At 35.9% G+C, this 21,247-nt stretch overlaps 1 protein-coding gene across 4 annotated transcripts in view; it reads right to left on the bottom strand.

Moving 5' to 3' along the window:
• LOC149813663 (uncharacterized) overlaps positions 1-21,247 on the bottom strand; it is a 97,950-nt gene that overhangs the window by 53,763 nt on the left and 22,940 nt on the right. The window lies entirely within an intron of this gene.

A 21,247-nucleotide genomic window follows, 5' to 3' on the forward strand; every position in this document is an offset into this window, starting at 1 on the left:
AAACACAAAAACCAGTGGTGGAGTGACGGTTACTAGGGTCACCTTCCCAATCTGAGTCAGTATAAGCAAGTAATTTTAAATCAGAAGAAAAAGATAGAAATACTCCCTTATTTACTGTGCCCTTCAAGTATCTGATGATGCGAAGAACAGCACTCATATGAACGGTTGTGGGAGCGTGCTGAAACTGACTGGCGATGTGTATAGCATGTGACAAGTCAGGTCGAGTAATACTAAGATACATTAACGAACCTACCAACTGCCTGTAAGGGGTAGGATCGGTTAAGGGAACACCATCGTCAATTTTTATTTTTGCTCCCACAACTTCAGGAGTTTCACATACTTTATCATCAGAAATCCCGGATCTGTCAATAATCTCACAAGCAAGTTTAGACTGAGATAGAAAATAACCACGTTGCGAATAGGCAACCTCAATTCCAAGAAAATATGTCAGAAAACCCAAGTCTGACATCTCAAATTTTGAAGTCAAGACGGACTTAATACCCTTGACTCCTTGAACATCATCACCTGTAATTAACATATCATCAACATAGAGCAATAATATGACAATTCCTGCTTTAGATTTTTTAGTAAATAGAGCAGTTTCAGTATAACATGAGGAGAAACCATTTTCCAACATTACACTGGTAAATCTGTCATACCAGGCTTTGGGAGCCTGTTTCAAACCATAGAGAGCCTTTCAAAGACGAATAACTTTATCTTTAGGAATCTTCATGCCTGGTGGGGCATCCATATACACTTCTTCGTTAAGATCACCATTTAAAAAAGCATTTTTCACATCCATTTGAAAAATGTATCAATTTTTAATAGATGCAATAGCAATGAGACATCTAACTGTAACCATTCGGGCTACAGGAGCAAAAGTTTCTTCATAATCAATTTCATACTCTTGCCCATATCCTTTTGCAACTAAGCGAGCTTTATACCTTTCCAGGGATCCGTCGCTTTTAGTTTTAACTTTAAAAACCCATCGACAACCTATAGTTTTCTTTCTTATGGGTAGAGTTTGGAAATCCCAAGTTTCAGCCCTTTTGAGAGCACTAAGTTCATTTTGCATGGCTTCTTGCCATTCTATACATTTTTTAGCTTCTTCAAAATTCCTTGGCTCAAAATAAGAGTGAATGGCACTAAGACAAGCCCTATACCGGGGTGAAAAAGAATCAAAAGAGACAAAACGAGTTGGCGGTCTCCTATTCCTCTCAGATCTTCGGTGATCGAGAGTAGGTACAAGCTCACTATATTGGTCAATGGCACTTCTAAAGGTGTCTTGGTTTCTACGGGAGTAGGTTATCGGATCACTTGAAATCTTGTTTTCTTGATCATTGAGAGGGTTATGTTCTTCAACATCACCATCATTTTCCTCATCGTGATTTGATGATACATCATCATCACTAGATATATCATCATTACTAGCCAATAAATCAAAAAGGAATGAGTAATCAAATTTTTCTTGTTGAGAAACATTTTTTTCAAATCCACTCTCATTTTCTAAAAATGTTACATTTCTAGAAACATATAACTTATCATCTCGAAGATCACAGCAACGAAACCCTTTTTGAGTTTCGGAATACCCAAGAAAGGCGCATGGGATAGCTTTGGGAGAGAGCTTGTCATTTTTATCCGTAAGTATAAAACATTTACACCCAAAAACACGTAACCTATTATAATCAGGTTCAAGTTTATATAAGATCTCAAAAGGGGATATTTTTCCTAATATCCTAGATGATAAGCGGTTTATCAGATAAACAGAAGCGAGGGCTGCTTCAGCCCAAAAGTTCTTAGGAATGTTTTGAGAAATAAGCAGGGTCCTAGTAGTCTCAATGATGTGTCTATGTTTTCTTTCGGCCAATCCATTCTGTTGAGGGGTTTTAGGACAAGACCTTTGATGAATAATTCTGTGATCCTCAAGATATGTTTTAAATTGATTGGAGAGATATTCTCCTCCAGAATCACTTCTAAAAATCTTTATATTACTGTTGAATTGATTCTTGATCATTGAGTGGAAGGTTTTAAAACATGTAAAAACTTCATGTTTGTACTTTAGGAAATAGATCCATGAATACATGGAGAAATCATCCACAAAAATAACATAGTAAGAAAAGCCTCCTTTTGAAACAACAGGTGCGGGTCCCCAAACATCGGAATGAACAATTTCGAAGGTTTTAGATGAGAACATAGTTCTTTGCTCAAAAGGTAAACTTTGCATTTTTCCGAGAATACAATCATTACAGGAAAATGAACTTTTACATAGATCCTTTGCAAAATGTAAATAAGATAACTTGGTGACATTAGGATGACCAAGTCTTTTGTGCCATATGTTTATATCTTTGTTCCGGGCAACATTACAAAATGATTTTGGAACTTGGAGAGATTCCATATAGTATAAGTCTCCTTTTCTAAAGCCTTCCTCAATCAATTTCCCGGACCGGCGATCCTGTATTAAACATTTGTCACATGAAAATTTAATATCGCATCCATGGTCCGAGAGTTGAGAAACAGAGAGAAGGTTTAAGTTAAGTTTAGGTATAAATCTAATTTTTGGAATGGAAAAATCTTGAGTTTCAAAATTACCTATTCCTTTAATTTCAAGAGAGGTTCCATCCGCAGTGGAAACAAAGGATGGAGAAACATTTTTTGAGAAATCGGAAAGTGAAAACATGTTTGGGGACATATGAAAAGATGCACCTGAGTCCAAAAGCCAAGAGACTTACCTGGAATGGAAGAGGTAGACACGGCGGCACCGGATGTAGCTCCCTTAAGAAGAGATTGAAGGGCTTCCATTATTTGATTCAACGAGAGTGACCCACTTGATGATGCATCTTCCTTTTGTGGTACACCGGTGGTGGCCATAGCGAGAAGCCTCTTCCATTTGGGACATACGGGCTTGATATGCCCCGGTTCCTTACAAAAGTGACAAATAGTCTTGCTATAGTCCCTCTTTCCTCTTTGTCCACCGTCTCCTCCTTGATTTTGGAATTTGAAATGAGGAGGACGATAGGTCTTTACATTATTTCCGGGTCTTGATACGGCATTGACCTCATTGTTTTCTTCATGATTACAAGGAACCACAAGAACATTTGATCCTTGTTTACATAAACTCATACGAGTCTCCTCACCACTTAATTTGGTGAGAACATCTTCAAGAGATGGAGGAGTAAATGAGGATAGGAGTGATGACCTTATTTGCTCAAATTCCGGTCTTAACCCATTCAAAAAGTTGAAGAACCGATCTTCTTCAAGTTGCTTGTGACGGAGTTCAATTGCCTCTCTACTCCCTTTTGGTTCAAGCATGGAAAGCTCATCCCAAATGGAGGAGAGGTCGGCATAATATTCCCTAATGGACATTTCACCTTGAGTAAGGGAGAGTGCCTTCTTTTGAAAGTAATATTTATGGGATAGATCTCTTGATGTATACATTTTCTCGAGATAATGCCAAGCTTCTTATGCTTTCTTGAACTTGATAATGTTGGCATTAATCTTTGTTTCGACGGATGCGAAGAACCAAGAAAGAATCTTGAAGTTCTGCATTTCTCATTCGTCGTGTTTATTGGAGTATTCTTCAAGAGCTTTGATCCTTTCCTCTCCCTCAAGAATCTTGATTTCATTTCCGTCCATCACGGTTATTTTGGGTTCCGGTTCCGGAATTGTGCCTTGCACATAACCTCATAATCCTTTACCTTTTATGTGAGCCTCCATGTTCCTGGCCCAAATATGGTAGTTTGACTCATTCAACTTGAAGCCAAGAGCGAAGTGAAACTCTTTTTCACCCATTAAGGAGTAAAGAAAAAGAGAAGGAGGCGTACCAACACAATGCTTCAACTTCTAGCTTGCACAAGATCCTTCTAAAATATTTGAGAAGCAAGATCCACCACTTCAACTTCTAAGAAGGCACGGTTTTCGAGGCACTCGAAAAAAGAAGAATCCCACGATCCTTAATCACCAACCGAGCTTTGATACCATGTGAAATTGTCTACGAAGAGACAATACGCATACAAGCATAAATACTTAAAAAAGAAGTGCACGAAGGCACTCTCACAACACTTGAACACAATACGCAAAAAACGTATAAATAATAAACATGCAATAATGCATGTATTTCATAAAAAGGAAGCAAGTGCTTGAGACTCTCAAGCTTATTTTACAACAAGGGGGAACACCCCTATTTATACAAGAAAGAAGAAGTGCAAGAGGGGACTCCCCAAAGGAGTCGTTGGGGAGCTCCCAACGGTCACAATTGTGACCGTTGGGGGCTCCCCAACGACTCTATTGGGGAGACCCCCAATGCACCTTTTTGAATATGAAAAAAGGAAAAAAATAAAATAAAAAGAATTACAAAAATAAAAGGAAAAAAATACAGCATATTCCAAATGAAATATGCGCAAAATGTAAAAAGTCTAAAATACCCTTTTCGGGTAAAAAGAGAAAAATGTATAAATATATATACTTATATATAGAGATACGTATACATATAACATATGTATATGTATCTCTATGTATATAAGTATATATATTTATACTTACAATAATGTTTTTGAGTATACATTTTAACAGCACAGCACTATTGTATTTACCCTCGTTCAATAAATTGATTGTTATTGAATGTTCCTTTGTCACCCTCTATTCTCTCCTTCTCTCTCTACTCTCTCTCTCTCTGCTCTGTGTGATTGTTGCCTCCTTGTAATTGTGTGTTGGTATGCAATACTGCATGCGCACTTGTTGCTTTGAAAGATCCACTGTGTTCGCTTTTGGAACTCGCTAAAAGGCTTGTTGGGTCAAGGTTCCCCAACGCCGCACAAGCATTTGAAATTTAGCACGTGACAAGTCGGTTTCTTGACTCTATGATTCATTGCAATTTATTTTTGGTTGATTTTTGCTATAATTGCACATTGATTTTGCTTTTCATGGGGCACAACCACACACACTCTTTGATTTGAAAATTATCCATAAATGAGCTCTCACCCACACACACATGCACACTTACAGTTACATACATGTGTGTCATTGTGCTTATGTGATTTTTTTTGTGGAATACTAAATTGTTATGTATATACTGATTTAGTATTATATTTTCTGTGAAATGTTGAATTAGTATTAGATTTGTTTTCTTGAATTCATATTTTATCGATTATACTGATATATTATAAATTATTGAATATATGTATGTACAGTTATATATATATATATGTAATTATGTATATTCTACAATATAATCTGATTTTTTATTAGTTGAATTTTTTTTTCTATAAAAGCAAGCATAGTTAATTTTGTTGATAATCTATGTCTTTTACAGCTTGAAAGCATGTTAATTTTGTTGATACATGCATAGTTACTTTCTGAATTTTTATTTGTTTCTATGAATTTTTCTATAAAGCCCAAAAGCATGTTTAGACTATTACTTATTATGTAATATATTATATATTTATATATATGTGTCAATGTGTGTTTCTGTGAAAGGCTGAATTCATATGTTATTTGTTGCTTACTCTTTTTAATTTAACAAATTTACATGTCTTTTTGTTTAGATTCTTATCATTTTTTAGAACAACAATGGACGAGACTTCTTTTGCAAGTGCTAGCGGGTCCACTCCAAGTTTGACATTTTCAAATTTGGAAGATATGAAAAACTTCAAGCGAAAATTAGGTGATCCATCATGAGAGTGGGCCTATATTAAGGATAAACAAAATCTAAATTTTGTGATGTACTTTAAATGTGGATCAACTTATAAAGGAGACATACACAGAATAAAGCAGAAGCTACTTGGGATTGGAAAAAACGTGATGGCTTTATAATAAAACAACTGCAGAAATCAAGCAAGTACTTTCTAAGTACATGGAGAAATCGAAGAAGAGCGATGAAAAAAATAAGAGACAATTAATATATATGAAAGAAGTGAAAATATGTTCTTAGTTTCCGATTCTAGCGAAGGACATATTGTAGTTTCACATATGGAGGAGCAGTCGAGTAGTACATTCGGCTTAAGACCACCACAGGCAAAAGGGTCTATGAGTCAGTACTTTCGAAGTGATCCAGCAGAGAAATGAAAGCAAGCAAACAAACAAACCATGTTAGAGAATAGCTTCAAAAGGGAAGAAAGGGAAACAATGTACGAGTGCATTAGTAGGTGGTTTTATGAAGGTGGAATACCTTTTTATATAGCGAAATTGCCTTCATTTTACAATATCTATAGGCTAATTTGGACCAAGGATGAATATTTCGTCATATCACGAGCTGCGAGAACCACTTTTGAAGAAAGAAATAAAGAAAATGAAGGAGTTCTTGGACCAATACAAAGTGCATTGGTCCAAATATGGATGCAACATAATGTCAAATGGTTGGACTGATACAAAAGGGTGTACACTCATTAATTTTTTGGTTAATTGCCCCTTAAAAATAATGTTTTTTAAATCAGTTAATGCATCAAATAAAGTAAAAGATGCAAATTTGTTTTTTGCATTATTGAATGATATTATTGAAGATGTTGGGGAGGAGAATGTGGTTAAAGTTGTTACCGATAATGCCTCCAACTACGTTAAAGCGGGTAAATTATTGATGGATAATAGAAAACATTTATTTTGGACTCCTTGCTGCATATTATATAGATATAGTGTTGGAAGATATAGAAGAATTGAAGAGTTCAATAACATTTTTGAAAAAGCAAGGCAATTAATGGTATTTATATACAAACATACTCAAGTGTTGAGCATGATGAGAGCACACATACAAAGGGACTTACATAGGCTTGCAGTGACAAGATTTACTACTTACTCTAGAAAGCATATATAATTATAAAAAAGGCCTAATGTCCATTTAGGGGAACATCTGAGAGATTACCTATTGCAGATGATTGGGCAAAAAATAGTTTCTCAAAAATGTCAGTTGGTAAAATATGTCAAAGCATGATTTTGAGTTCAGAATTTTGGAAGGGAGCGAGTCATGCTCTGAAAACAATGGTCGTCTTTGATTGATGTGCTTCGATTGGTTGATAGTGATGAAAAGTCTGCTATGGTACATCTACGAGAAAATGGACCGTGCAAAGAAACAGATCAAGGTATAAGTTAATTTTTTTGTATTCTACTAATTGTAAGTTTTATTTTTAAATTTTAATGACTATTTTCAATTATTTTACTTAATAGATAAATTTGTACGATAATGAACAAAGGTATAGCCCAGTTTGGGAGATAATCGATAAAAGATAGAACAATCAATTGCACAAACCCTTGCATGCAGTAGGCTTATATTTAAATCCAACCATATATTATGAGTATGAAAATATTGAGTCCAATGAGATCAAAAATGACATATATGATTGCATCAACCGTCTTATTCGAAGCGAAGCGGATCGAGATGCACTGGTAGACCAACTCATAAGATATAGAACTACTAGTGGGTCTTTTGAGATAGAGTTAGCAAAGAAGAAGAGGAAAGTGTGAATGCCAGACAAGATAATTAAATTTTATATAACTTGCTTTTCATTATTTTTATAACTTATATGCTTTAATTATATCTAATTTGATTTTTTTGAGTGGATTAGTGGATTTATTTTGCCATTGGTTATCCCCAGCTCCATACCTTTGTTGTTCGAATCTTAGGCCTCACATGCAGTGTATCCAATTGAGAACGTAATCGGAGTACTTTTAAAGTGGTAAATTATTATTTACTACTAATCACTAAATAATATTTGTTAGTTTGTATATATTTTAACTTTATATTTTTTTTGTAAATTCATATCAAAAAAAGAAATTAACTTTTGCACAAAAAGTTGAACGATTTGGTTTTTCTGCAATATAATCAAAGATTAAAGCAAAGGTATGAGGAGCGAATGAACAAAGGAGATCTCGACCCCATCATCTTAAGAAAAATCGATGACAAGGATTTGTGGCCAAGTGAAGATAAAGCAGTCTTCGAAAATGACATGTCAATTATATGAGATCTTGTTGATAAGGCATATGGAGCGTCAAGACATAGGGCGGGGGTAAGAACGTGTGCTACTAAAGACCTAAGAAAGAAAATGTATGACAAAGGAAATAAGGTGGTGAGGGTGAAAAAAGAAGAGGAAAAAGCTAGCTCTGTAGAAATTAAAGAAGAGCAATATATTGATGAAGATGATTCAGATGGAGTTTCAAGTTCATCATTTAAGGATTAAATTCTTGTTGTTATTGTAAACTTATTATAAACTTATTGGGGTTTATTATGACTTGGATGTGAACTTAATATTGTTAAGGCATTAATTGTGTTTAAATTATGTAGTTGTCTACTTGTCTTTTATTTACATTGAGCAGGTTATCAGTTGTATGGTTTGTTTATTCAATTGTTCATTTCTTCTTCTTATTTGCCTATTGCTTATATTATGCCTATTGTTGTTAATTTTTTTGTATACATGATTTTATTTTTTGTATATTGTTTATTCACATTGTTAGTTGTATGGTTTGGTTATTGAAGTGCTCATTTATTTTTCATCTATCTCGCTCCTCTCCCCTTTGACATCTAAGTTGCTTGCTTATTTTTTTTTTACTTAGTTAAGTTAGTTATGTGTGTAGACTTGTTGAATATTTTTATGCCTATATTTTTATTTGGTGGTTAATTTGTTATGTTTACATTTCTTGTTGTGTTTTATTTTAGATTTTTCGATGGATCCCTCACAAGATTATCCTACATGGCAATACAAAACAAGCATTGATAATAGAGGGTTAAGATTGAGATGTATGTTATGTGGTTATATTATTGACTGTGGACGGCATAGATTTAAGCAACATATTGTAAGTCTACGACAAAATGTACGTCAATGTGATTCTTTATCCATTGCTGTCACTTTTCATGTTAATGTTATTGTTGAACTAGAAGCAATCCGAAAAAGAAGAATATTGCAACAATGCAATGGACTTGCAACCATTGTTGAAAATAATGATGATGATGACCCACTTGCCAAAAAAATGGCCCATCATAAAGAGATGATTGAGCGACAGTTGGATGCAAAACTGAGAAAATACTATCCTTATGTTTAACAAATAGGCTCTAGAAGCAGTTTTTTAGTCATCATGAACTCTAAATAGTTTAGTTATGACTTGTGACATTTTAGTATGACTTGGATGTGAATTTAATATTGTTAAGGCTTTAATTGTGTTTAAATTATGTAGTTGCCTACTTGCCTTTTATTTGCATTGAGCAGGGTTTCTTCTTTTTATCTGTTAGTTTTTTTATACATGATTTTATTTTTTCTATATTGTTTATTGAACTTTATTCACATTGTTAGTTGTATGGTTTGGTTATCCAATTGCCCATTTATTCTTAATTTTTTTGAACAGGTTATCAGTTGCATCATGGTTTGTTTATTTAATTATTCATTTCTTCTTATTTGTCTATTGCTTGTATTATGTCTATTGTTGTTAATTTTTTTGTATACATGATTTTATTTTTTTGAATATATTTCATTCACATTGTTAGTTGTATTGTATGGTTTTGTTTATTCAATTGTTAATTTATTCTTAATTTATTTGAGAAGGTTATGTAATATAATTGTTTTACAGTGTTCGACGACATGTTATTATTTGTCTATTGCATATTGTTGATTGATTTTATGTTGTATACATGTTTCTTATTAATTTTAGAAGTTTGTTTACATATTTTGTATTTTTTCTAATTTTTTTATTTGGGTACCGCCTAGGCCTTTTTTAGGGGCTCAACGCCTAGGCTCCACCTAACGCCTATGACAACTACGATCAAGACTTATGCCCACCATTTTGGGGTCGAATTAATCTTGCGCCTCCATTCCTTCCCATTTAGAGCTACAATCTCTAACACCTATAATTTTTCATATCACCTTTCATCGCCTCCGTCCAAATCTTCAATGGTTTTCCTTTTCCCTAGTTCTTTCAACTTGCGTTGTGTCAACTTTTCTTATTGGTGATAAGTCTCATTGTAACATGTCTAAACCATCTTAAACTATATTCGCTATTTTTTTTCTCTTTGATGATGACCCTAGTGTTTTCTGATATATTCATTTCTAATCTCATCCATATTTGTAACCATACTCATAATCTTAACATATGCATTTCCATGACATGTATTCTCTCTTTCTGTCAGTTTTTACTTTGTCTAACACTCAACACTGTAATGAAATATACGGAAGAATCCAAGAATGCTAAAGCATTCACTATGTCCCACACGGACAAATGCAACAAGCATAAGAGAGGAAATCCACTAAGGGATATACGAAGGGCCTTATAAAAAGGCTACACACATGAAAAATAATATCACTATTATTGAAGAGGAGCTCTCAAGAGCAATACAACATACAAGGGGGGTTCCCCCTATTTATAAGGAAAGGAGACCAAAGGGGCTCCCAATAGAGTCGTTGGGAGCCCCCAACGGTCACAATTGTGACCGTTGGGGGTCCCAACGACTCCATTGTGGGGCCCCTTTTCGGTATCCAAAATTACATTTTAAAAAATAAAAAACAAAAAATAAAAAAACAGTGAAATAAAATAAATAAAACAAGTACCCCTATTGGGTACTTGTGAAAAGACCAATATACATCTATATTTATATATATATATAGACCAAAATTACATTTTAAAAAATAAAAAACAAAAAATAAAAAAACAGTGAAATAAAAGAAATAAAACAAGTACCCCTATTGGGTACTTGTGAAAAGACCATAATACCCCTATCGGGTATTATGGTGAATATATATCTATATTTATATATATATGTATTATTACATATTATTACATATGTTTTAACACCCCCCCTCAAACTTTACGGGGGAATGTCCGAAAGTTTGCCAAGAAGGAACAAGAAGCGAGGAGCAGGCAGGGCTTTGGTAAAGAAATCTGCAAGTTGATATTCTGAAGTGACATATGGCAGTGTAACTGTCCCACGAAGATATTCATCACGTACATAATGACAGTCCATTTCAATATGTTTAGACGTCTCATGAAAGGAGTGGTTGCTGGCAATGTAGATAGCACTTTTGTTGTCGCAACAAAGCTTCGAAGCCCCGGTAATTTCGACTCCCATATCTTGAAAAAGACTTTGAAGCCACACAAGCTCCATTGTAGTAGTTGTCATAGCCCTGTATTCTGCTTCAGTAGAAAACAATGAGACTTTCTGCTGTTTCTTGCACCTCCAAGCAATTAGCGAATCTCCTAGAAAAACACAAAAGCCAGTAGTTGAGATTCGATCATTTGGGTTTCCTCCCCAGTCAGCATCAGTATAAGCCAGTAAGTCTAAAGAAGAGAGTGAGGATAGGAATAGCCCTTTAGTCAATGTATTTTTGATGTATCGAATGATCCGGAGTACAGCACTCATATGCACAAATGTAGGAGCATGCTGAAATTGGCTTGCAGAGTGCACAGCATGAGCAATATCCGGCCTGGTGATAGTCAGATAGGTGAGGGAGCCTATGAGTTGCCTGTAGGGAGTAGGATCATCCAGCAGAACTCCATCCTCCAGTCGTAGTTTAGCATTGATAACCTCGGGAGTCTCCACCTTTTTGTCATCTGAAATCCCAGATTTGGAACAAATGTCTGCAGCAAGCTTCATCTGTGACAATATATACCCTCGAGGAGAGTATGCTACTTCTATACCAAGAAAGTACCTGAGAAAACCCAGATCAGACATATCAAAATTATGTTTTAACATACTTTTAACATTAAGAATACAACTTTCATCATTGCCAGTGATGATCATATCATCAACATAAAGCAGAAGGATGATGATACTATTACCTGCACGTTTAACAAAAAGAGCAGTGTCAGTATAACATGAGTGAAATCCCAATTTTAACATGATAGCACTAAATCTATCAAACCATGCCTTAGGGGCTTGTTTAAGACCATATAAAGCTTTTAATAACCTAAGAGTTTGACCTTGGTTAACGCTAATTCCCGGCGGAGGGTCCATATATACTTCTTCATTCAACTGACCATTAAGAAAGGCATTTTTTAACATCTAATTGGAATATAGGCCATTTCTTAGATGATGCTACCGCTATTAAAGTTCTAACGCTTGTCATGCGAGACACGGGAGCAAAAGTCTCCTCATAATCGATGCCATATTCTTGTGAGTATCCCTTAGCAACTAATCTAGCTTTATAACGTTCTAGGGAACCATCACTTTTAGTTTTGACTTTGTAGACCCATCGACATCCTATAGCTTTCTTATTTGGAGGAAGAAGAACTATTTCCCAAGTTTTAGCCTTATTTAAAGCATCTAGTTCAACTTTCATTGCTTCAACCCAATGAGGTGTATTTTTTGCTTGATTATAATGGGAAGGCTCATAGTAAGAATGCAAGGCTATTAGACAAGCTCTATAGTTAGGTGAGAGAGTTTCATATGAGACAAACCTATTAGGTGGAATTGATGTTCTAGAAGAACGCCTAAGAGAGGTTTCTTCTAGGGATTCATTAAGCCGCAAGAATTTTTCTAAAGCACTAATAGGTTGGGCTTCCTCACGCCGAGTGTAAACTTGGAGATTGTCACCATTAGTTGGTGATACATCATTATCATGAGAATCATGAGTATTTTCTAAAACTTCCGGATGACTCAAAGAGTCATCATTTGAATCTTCTAAAAGATCATTGATAAACATATAATCAATTTCATTTGGTTTTTCCAATATTTCAAATCCATTTTCATCTTCTAAAAAGGTCACATCTTTGGAGACAAATAATTTATTGTTTTTATGGTCAAAGCATCTATATAGCCCTTTTGATTTTCACCATATCCTAAAAATACACATTCTATTGCTTTAGGTGACAATTTATCTCTTTTATGTAAAAGAACAAAGCATTTACACCCAAAAATTCGAAGACGATTGTAGTCGGGTGTCATATTAAAAAGTTTTTCATAAGGAGAGATATTGTTCAATTTTGAAGATGACATCCTATTGATTAAATAGGTGGAGGTTAACATGGCTTCGGCCCAAAAATTTTTAGGAATATTTTTAGAAATGAGTAAAGATCTAGTGGTTTCCAAAATATGCCTATGTTTTCTTTCCGCTAGACCGTTTTGTTGAGGAGTTCTTGGGCAAGATTTTTGATGACAAATGCCATGTTGTTTTAGATATGATTGAAAATCATTTGATAAGTACTCTCCACCCGAATCGGATCTAAGAATAGATATTTGACTTTGAAATTGATTTTGAACTTTTGCATGGAATTCTTTAAAGAAGTTAAAAACTTCCGATTTAAAGTTAAGAAAATAAATCCATATATATCTAGTATAATCATCAATAAAAGTAACATAATACGAATAACCACATTTGGATAGAACCGGAGATGGTCCCCAAACATCGGAATGCACCAATTCAAAAGGTCTTGTTGTCACAAAGGTTCTAATAGGAAAATGAGTAGACTTCATTTTGCCAAAAATGCAATCTTTGCAATTGATATCTTTTTCTTTACAAAACTTGTGTCCAAAAGGAAAAAGATACATTTTAGAGTAACTTGGATGTCCAAGCCTTTTATGCCAAGTTTCAATATTTTTGTCTTGGACATAAGTACAAAATGAGGTATTTGGAAGCATTAAATTATCCATAAAATAAAGGTCTCCCTTCCTATGGCCTTGCCCAATCCGCTTCCCGGACCGGAGATCCTGCACAAAGCACCCTTGGGATGAGAAAGATATTTCACATCCATGGTCGGCTATTTGAGAAACGGAAAAGAGGTTAAGATTTAATTTTGGAACTATTCTAACTTTTGGAACAAGGAAATTTTGAACATTTTTAGAATCAAGAGTTCCAACACCATTTATTTTGAGAAAAGTTCCATCGGCCGTAGAGACACAAGATATTTTTGAATTGGTGTGCACATTGGTTAATGCATTTTCATGAGGGGTCATGTGAAAAGAAGCTCCAGAATCTAAAATCCAAGAGTACGTACCGGGAGGTGATGATGAGGCAATGGCAGCACCGGAGGTGGAAGAAGTAGCCTTTAGAATTTGTTAAAGAGCCAAGGAAATTTGTCCAAGAGTATCTTTAAGATCCCCGTTCTTGCCGTCATCTTCTTTGGTGGATGATTCTTCAACGGAAGCCACCTTTGGCTTGAATGCTCCATTTAGCTTTGGGCAAACGGGTTTAATATGCCCCGGCTCATAACAATGATGACATATAATCATTTTTCTTCCACCACTCCCTTGCTTACCAAAATGAGGTGGTTTGTATGTTTTGACATGATTGCCGGGTTTAGATACGGCAAGAACTTCATCAATGTTTTTACCCATATTATGCCTAGTCTCTTCTTGAGTAATCTCGGCAATAGCCTCTTCTAAGGGAGGAAAAGTAGATCTATGGAGAAGTGAGGATCTAACTTGTTCAAATTCGGGACAAAGCCCAAATAAAAATTGAAACAATCTATCTTGTTCCATTTGTTTTTGTCTTAGTACCACATCCTCCATAGACACCCATTTAGGCTCTAAAAGAGCCAATTCATCCCACAAAGGATTTAGAGCACTATAATAGTCTTGTATGCTCATGTCACCTTGTTTTGTGGTTCTCACTTTTTCTTGCAAAAAATAAGCTCTTGCAAGATCCTTTTGGGTAAACATACCCTTCATAAAAAACCAAACTTCATTTGCCCGGCGGAATTTTGCAATATTTGCACATACCTTAAGTTCAACATTATTCATAAACCATGCTAGGATTTTTGCATGGTTGCTCTCCCAATCTTCCATTTGGTGATGATAATCTTCAATAGCCTTGAGACGAGCATCGCCTTCAAGTGCTTTCTCTTGATCTTCTTCCATCTTTATGAGCTTAAGTTGGGGTTTCGGAACGGTTCCCATTACATAACCCCAAAGCTTCTTACCTTTGAGATTATTCTCCATTGCGGATGCCTACATCATGTAATTTTTCCCATTGAGCTTGAATGATAGATCGATCTTGACTTCCATTGCTACAAAATGGAGGTGTGAAAAAAAAGTAGAGAGATACACGATTTTACCTTAGAAGATCGTATGGCTCTGATACCATGTAATGAAATATGCGGAAGAATCCAAGAATGCTAAAGCATTCACTATGTCCCACACGGACAAATGCAACAAGCATAAGAGAGGAAATCCACTAAGGGATATACGAAGGGCCTTATAAAAAGGCTACACACATGAAAAATAATATCACTATTATTGAAGAGGAGCTCTCAATAGCAATACAACATACAAGGGGGGTTCCCCCTATTTATAAGGAAAGGAGACCAAAGGGGCTCCCAATAGAGTCGTTGGGAGCCCCCAACGATCACAATTGTGACCGTTGGGGGCCCCAACGACTCCATTGTGGGGCCCCTTTTCGGTATCCAAATTACATTTTAAAAAATAAAAAACAAAAAATAAAAAAACAGTGAAATAAAAGAAATAAAACAAGTACCCCTATTGGGTACTTGTGAAAAGACCATAATACCCCTATCGGGTATTATGGTGAATATACATCTATATTTATATATATATAGATGTATTATTACATATTGTTACATATGTTTTAACAAACACTACATAGCGTCAATCTTATGGCAATTTAAAGGTATTTGTCTATCTTATAACATTCCTTTAGCTTGTCACCATTTCACTCATCTAGCGTAAATCTTATTAGCAATATCTTCCTCAAATCCACCATCTTTTTGAATTACAGATCCTAAGAATTGGAACTTTGACATTCTTAAATTGCAAGATCTTGTATCTTGATTATGGCAATTTTTCTCACTAGCTTTTCCACTAAACTTGCACTTCATATGTTATTCTTGTTCTACTAGTGTTTAAACTATTTTCTCTTGTTCTTCTGCAGTTGTATTTTTCTTTGTGCATCACCTCTATCTTGACTAACAAGTATCATATTGTGTGCAAACAACATAAACCAAGGAACTCATCTTGCATAAAAAAATTGTTACTTTGTTTATGATTACTGCAAATAACTACAGGGCTAAAGCAGATCATTGTAGTCTAATCTTAACTGGAAATATACTTGTCTCTCTACAAGTAATCCCAACAATCATTATGGCTCCATCATAAGTATCTCGAATGGTTATACTATATCTATGTGAGATCCCTTTTTTTTAAACACTGACCAAATCGACTACCTTAGAATGTTGTCATAAGTGTTAGAAATCACGTTCCATTTTCTCTTTTATGTATATGCTGTAATATTTATTATACCCAAAGGGTACTCTTGTAATTTCTCATATGTATTCCTAATACTATATATCTATAAGAGAGGCATCCCAGACAAGGATACTACCCTCTATTTTCTCCAACACCTTTTTCCTCTTCTAATATTTTTCTGACAGGGCATGCAAGTCAAGAGAAGTGCAGCTTTAACATGGTATCAGAGTGGGTAAGGCTTGTTAGGTCATGATTTTATCCTTATTCCTTCTCATATCTGTCCCTGGTCACCTTAGACCAGATTCTTCCCTTCTTCCTATTTCTTCACAGATCCAGATCTGGTCTACCAGCTCTACTTGTCGATTTTCTTCTCTTCTTATTTCTTTTCAGATAGACCACATCTGTTTCCTCCTGCTTGTTCCCTTCTTTTCTTCAAAATTGGTCACGTCAGACCAGATTCTCCATCCCTTTTGCATGCAACCAGATCTGATCATATAAGATCAGATCTATTTCCTTGTTTTCAGTCCTCTGTTTTATTTGAGATCTCATCCCTTCATAAATCGGATCTGGTCACGTCAGACCAGATCTTGGTTCTTTCAATCTCGTCTCATTGTTAGTTCCTTATTTTAAATTTATTTGAAGTTTCATTACAGATCTTCACACTCTCAACCTGAAGATCTGAATCAGACCAGTCAGACCACATCGTGAGTTTTCTTTTTTTACTTCCCTCTTTTCACGTCCTTTTGGAATTTCTCATCAAAAAAAAAGGAAACTTTGACCCAACAAGGATCTTTTTCAATTCAGGCCAAGATCAAATAGAGATCAGACTACACACACTTTTCTGTAGGTGCAAAAAAAAGATCTGTGTGAACAGTCTCGATTTCTTACTTCAGTTTATTTTAGTGTGTTCATATTTTGAGTTTACCTTTAGTTTTGGGTCGATATCTCATTCTGTTTCCAATGTCTTCTTTTCAATCCCTGACTTCATCCTTTCTCAACCAACTTGTCTCTGAAAAGTTGGATGAAACCAACTTCATAACTTAGAAAAAGCAGATTATCCCATTCATCCACAGTCATAACCTGATGGGACACCTCGATGGATTCATGGCTGCCGCCTTAGAATCTGTACCTGTTATGAAAGAAAAATCGAAGGAAAATGAAAAAATAGGCAAAAGATTGTGATTCTGATCAGATTATCTATATTCAAAAATCCTGACTACACTGTTTGGTTTAAAAATGACCAAATGGTTGTGGCATTTATTATAGCCACATTTTTCAGACAGGTTTCGTTGCATACCCCCTCAGGCGTAACAGCAAAGGAGCCTTGGGATGTTCTTCATAGGTGGTATGAGCTGATTTCTACTCCTAAGGTATATCATTTCAAGTCAGAATTCGGATAATTGAAGAGAGACAATGGCAGCGTAGTAGACTTTCTGGATCGAGTGAAGTATATCATAGATCAGTTGGCAGCCATAGGGAGTCCCGTGCCAGACGAAGATGCGTGCAGCCAGACTCTTCGTAGATTAGGTGATGACTATAATATGTTCAAAGCGATGTACATGGGCTTTGAGAAGAGAGGTAATTTCGAAAAGCTTAGGTCTATGCTCCTTGAGTTCAAATCAAATTTTGACGTCTCATCCAAGAAATAGGACTCTCATCCCAACCATGAGGTGATGATGGTTGCTACCTCAAATCGTGGACGAGGAAGAGGCCAAAATCAGAATGATAATAGAAATATAGGGATTCTTCCTAACCCTCATGCTTCCAACATAAATGAAAATTGCCAGAATGTTATGTGCCGGATGTGTGCAAAGCGAGGACATTCGTGATCAAATTGTTATTGGAGATATGTTCTGACGTATCGGCCTCCCACAGTTACTTATCCAGCCCGTTTCACCAGTATGCACCACCACAGGCCAGTAATATGAGATGGGGAAGAGGTCCCGACTAGCTTCCTTCAATACAGCCACAGGATCTACACCTTCCTTTACTTCGAGATGCAACCAGGATATGGACTCCATGAGTGTTACTTTTTCTCAGCTTGGCATGCATGGCATTGGAAATCACTACGGATCTTCTTGGCCAGCAGGAGCATATCAGCATCCCACGGCTCCTGTCAATTCTCCATGGCCCATTACCATAGATCAGCCTGCTTGGACAGCCTCCTCCTCTTATCAGACTCCACAATTAAGCGCCTAGTTTCTAGATTCAGGTACAGCACATCATGTTACAGGTGATGCAAGTAAACTCACAAGCCTTGTTCCTTATCATGGTAATGGAACAAGTCACTGATGATGGAAAAGTACATTCCATCACCTACATTGGAATCACCACCATTCACACTCCATATGGTCTTTTTCATCTTCCAAATACCTTGTTCCTAATATTAAGCATAATCTTATTTTTGTGTCTTAACTTGCTAATCAATCTAACTCTTGCATTTTTTTCTCTTCATCTTTCATCTCTATGAAGGACATTCACACGAAGCGGAACCTCGTTGAAGGAACGAGAAGCGGCAGATTGTTGATCGCCCTCAAATTCAATGAATCTCTTGTTGATTGTCTTCAAATTCTTGTGTTGGATAAAGTTTTCTTCAATAATAATGTTTTACTGTGGCACAAGCGATTGGGTCACAGTAAATCTTCCTTTCTTGAAATTTTGTGTAATAAACGGCTTATTCCTTTAAAGAATAAGTCCATTGTTCGGTCTATGTCATGTGTTCAGTGTCGAATTTGTAAGAGTTAAAAGCTCCTATTTGGTGTTTCTAATAAAAGAGCTTTATTTCCCCTTGAGTTAATTCATTCTGATGTACGGAGTCCTGCACCCGTGATGTCCTTTTCTAGATCCCATTTCTATGTCATTTTTATAGATGATTTTTCTCGTTACACTTGGATCTACTTTTTGAAAACCAAAGATCAAGTGTTATTTACTTTTCAAAAATTTAAAAATGTTGTTGAAAAACAGTTTTCCTATAAAATATTGTGCTTTTCTAGTTACCTAGATGATCATGGAATCAAACGTGAATTATCTTGCCCACAAACTTCTCAACTGAATGGGGTGGCTGAGAGAAAGCACCGGCATATATCCGAAACTGCACTTACTCTTATGGAGGAATAAAAAATTTACCCAAGCCTATAGACTGAGGCCTTCCAAACAACTACCTTTTTTATTAATCACGTCTCTTACTCCTCTTGGAAGATATTCTCCTTATTATATGCTCCACAGACAGCAGCCTGATTATTCACTCTTACGGACTTTGGGGAGTAGATGCTTTGTACATGTGCATACTTCACTGCGTGATAAGTTTTCACCCAAGGCACAGGTATGTAAGTTTGTTGGACACGATGATGTATACAAAGGATACAGGTGCTACAATCCAGTCAATGGAAAGCTAATTATTTTGTGGCATGTTACTTTCCATGAAAATGAGTTTAACAACAGCGATTCTAGTCCAGCCAATACTCATGAGTGATTGTCCACCTTCTGGCCATCGAGTGTTTCATTAAGCCCACAACAATTAGTAGTTCACAGGCCGACCAGTAATGTTGTGTCATCAAGTATACATGCTGACCACAATGCTGCCACAACTTCTAAAGAAGATGGAAATGAATCCCAGCCACATGCCTTCACCTTTCATTTCCACACATACTAGTGGCATAAACATAGGGATCCACCGGAAGGTGCCGATCCACCTCGATAAGGATATTCATGCTGTTGCTTCATATATCTAGACCGAAGCCACGTCTCCTTCTACAGCTGAATCTACAGATACCATTCCACCAAATTATAACATAAGGTTTGCTCGGATTAGACACCCACTACAACGTTGGGTAAGTTATAATTTATTTTCTATTGAGTTTCCTACTTTTGCTGCATCCATCGATCCCGATTAGGAACCAAAATTTTATCATGAGGCCTACCAAGGACGTGAATGAAGAGATTTCAGCTCTCCATGAGTGTGACACATGGGAAGTAGTACTTAAACCCAACAATAAGAACGTTGTTGGCTATCGATGGGTCTATAAAACTAAGCATCAGGTTGATGACAGCATTGAGCGATACAAAGTCAGGCTTGTAGCAAAAGGGTACACACAAGAACATGGGTTAGATTTTGATGAAACATTTAGTCTTGTTGTCCGAATGGGTACTATTAGTGTAGTTTTATATCTTGCCACTATGTATGGATGGCTTCTTAGTCAGATGGATGTGAAGAATGCATTTTTTCATGGCACATTGCATGAAGAAATCTACATGAAACACCCTCCTGGATATCCTAAAGCCGATACCAAGACTATAATGCTCTGTTTACAAAAGGCTATATCAAGGTTGCCAAACTAGGAAGCGAAAGCGGGATACGATACGGGAAACGAAAGCGAGAAGCAAGGCATTTTAAAATTTATAGGAAGCGAGAAGCAAAGTATAAATTTGAAAGCGAAATATGAATAAAAAATGAAGCAATATGGTAACTGAATAGGAATCGAACAAGAAACAAATAAAAACTAAATTAAAATTGATCATTCTTATATTTCATGATTTTTCACTACAAGAGTTAAATTTTTGTTAAAATCTAACAATGATGGTTACCAATTTAAAGAAAGTACATGGAAAGTGAGAGGAAAAACATGAAAAAATGTGAGAAAAGCATATAGGAAGCATAGACCATGTGTGTGGTAAGCATAGAAGAAGTGTGGGGGAATCGAGATTCCCATGAAGTTTCGAAAGTGAGGAGTAGCGCGCTTCCGAAGCGAGTTTTCGGGAAGCGAGCTTCCCACCTACCTAAGAAGCTTCCGATAACTCTAGGCTATATATGGTTTGAAGCAAGTGTCTCAGGCGTGGTTTGAGACATTTAGTGTTGTTGTTTGCTCTTTAGGCTTCATTTAGAGTTAGTGTGATTACTCATTATTTGTTTATTTTGATCAGACTCATATTACTATCATTCATGTATATGTAGATGATCTTGTTATTAAGGCAGTGATCCCGGTAGAATCACACAGCTGAAATCCATGCTTAGGAAGTAGTTCCATATGAAAGATTTAGGTCCTCTACAGTATTTTCTTGGTATTGAAGTGGATCACAACAACAATTCTCTTAGCGGAAATAGGCTATAGATATCTTTCTCATTTTGGAATGGAAGAATGCAAA

The sequence above is a fragment of the Nuphar pumila genome, chromosome 16 (assembly GCF_984573655.1).
Source record: "Nuphar pumila chromosome 16, dmNupPumi1.hap1.1, whole genome shotgun sequence".
Lineage (NCBI taxonomy): Eukaryota > Viridiplantae > Streptophyta > Magnoliopsida > Nymphaeales > Nymphaeaceae > Nuphar > Nuphar pumila.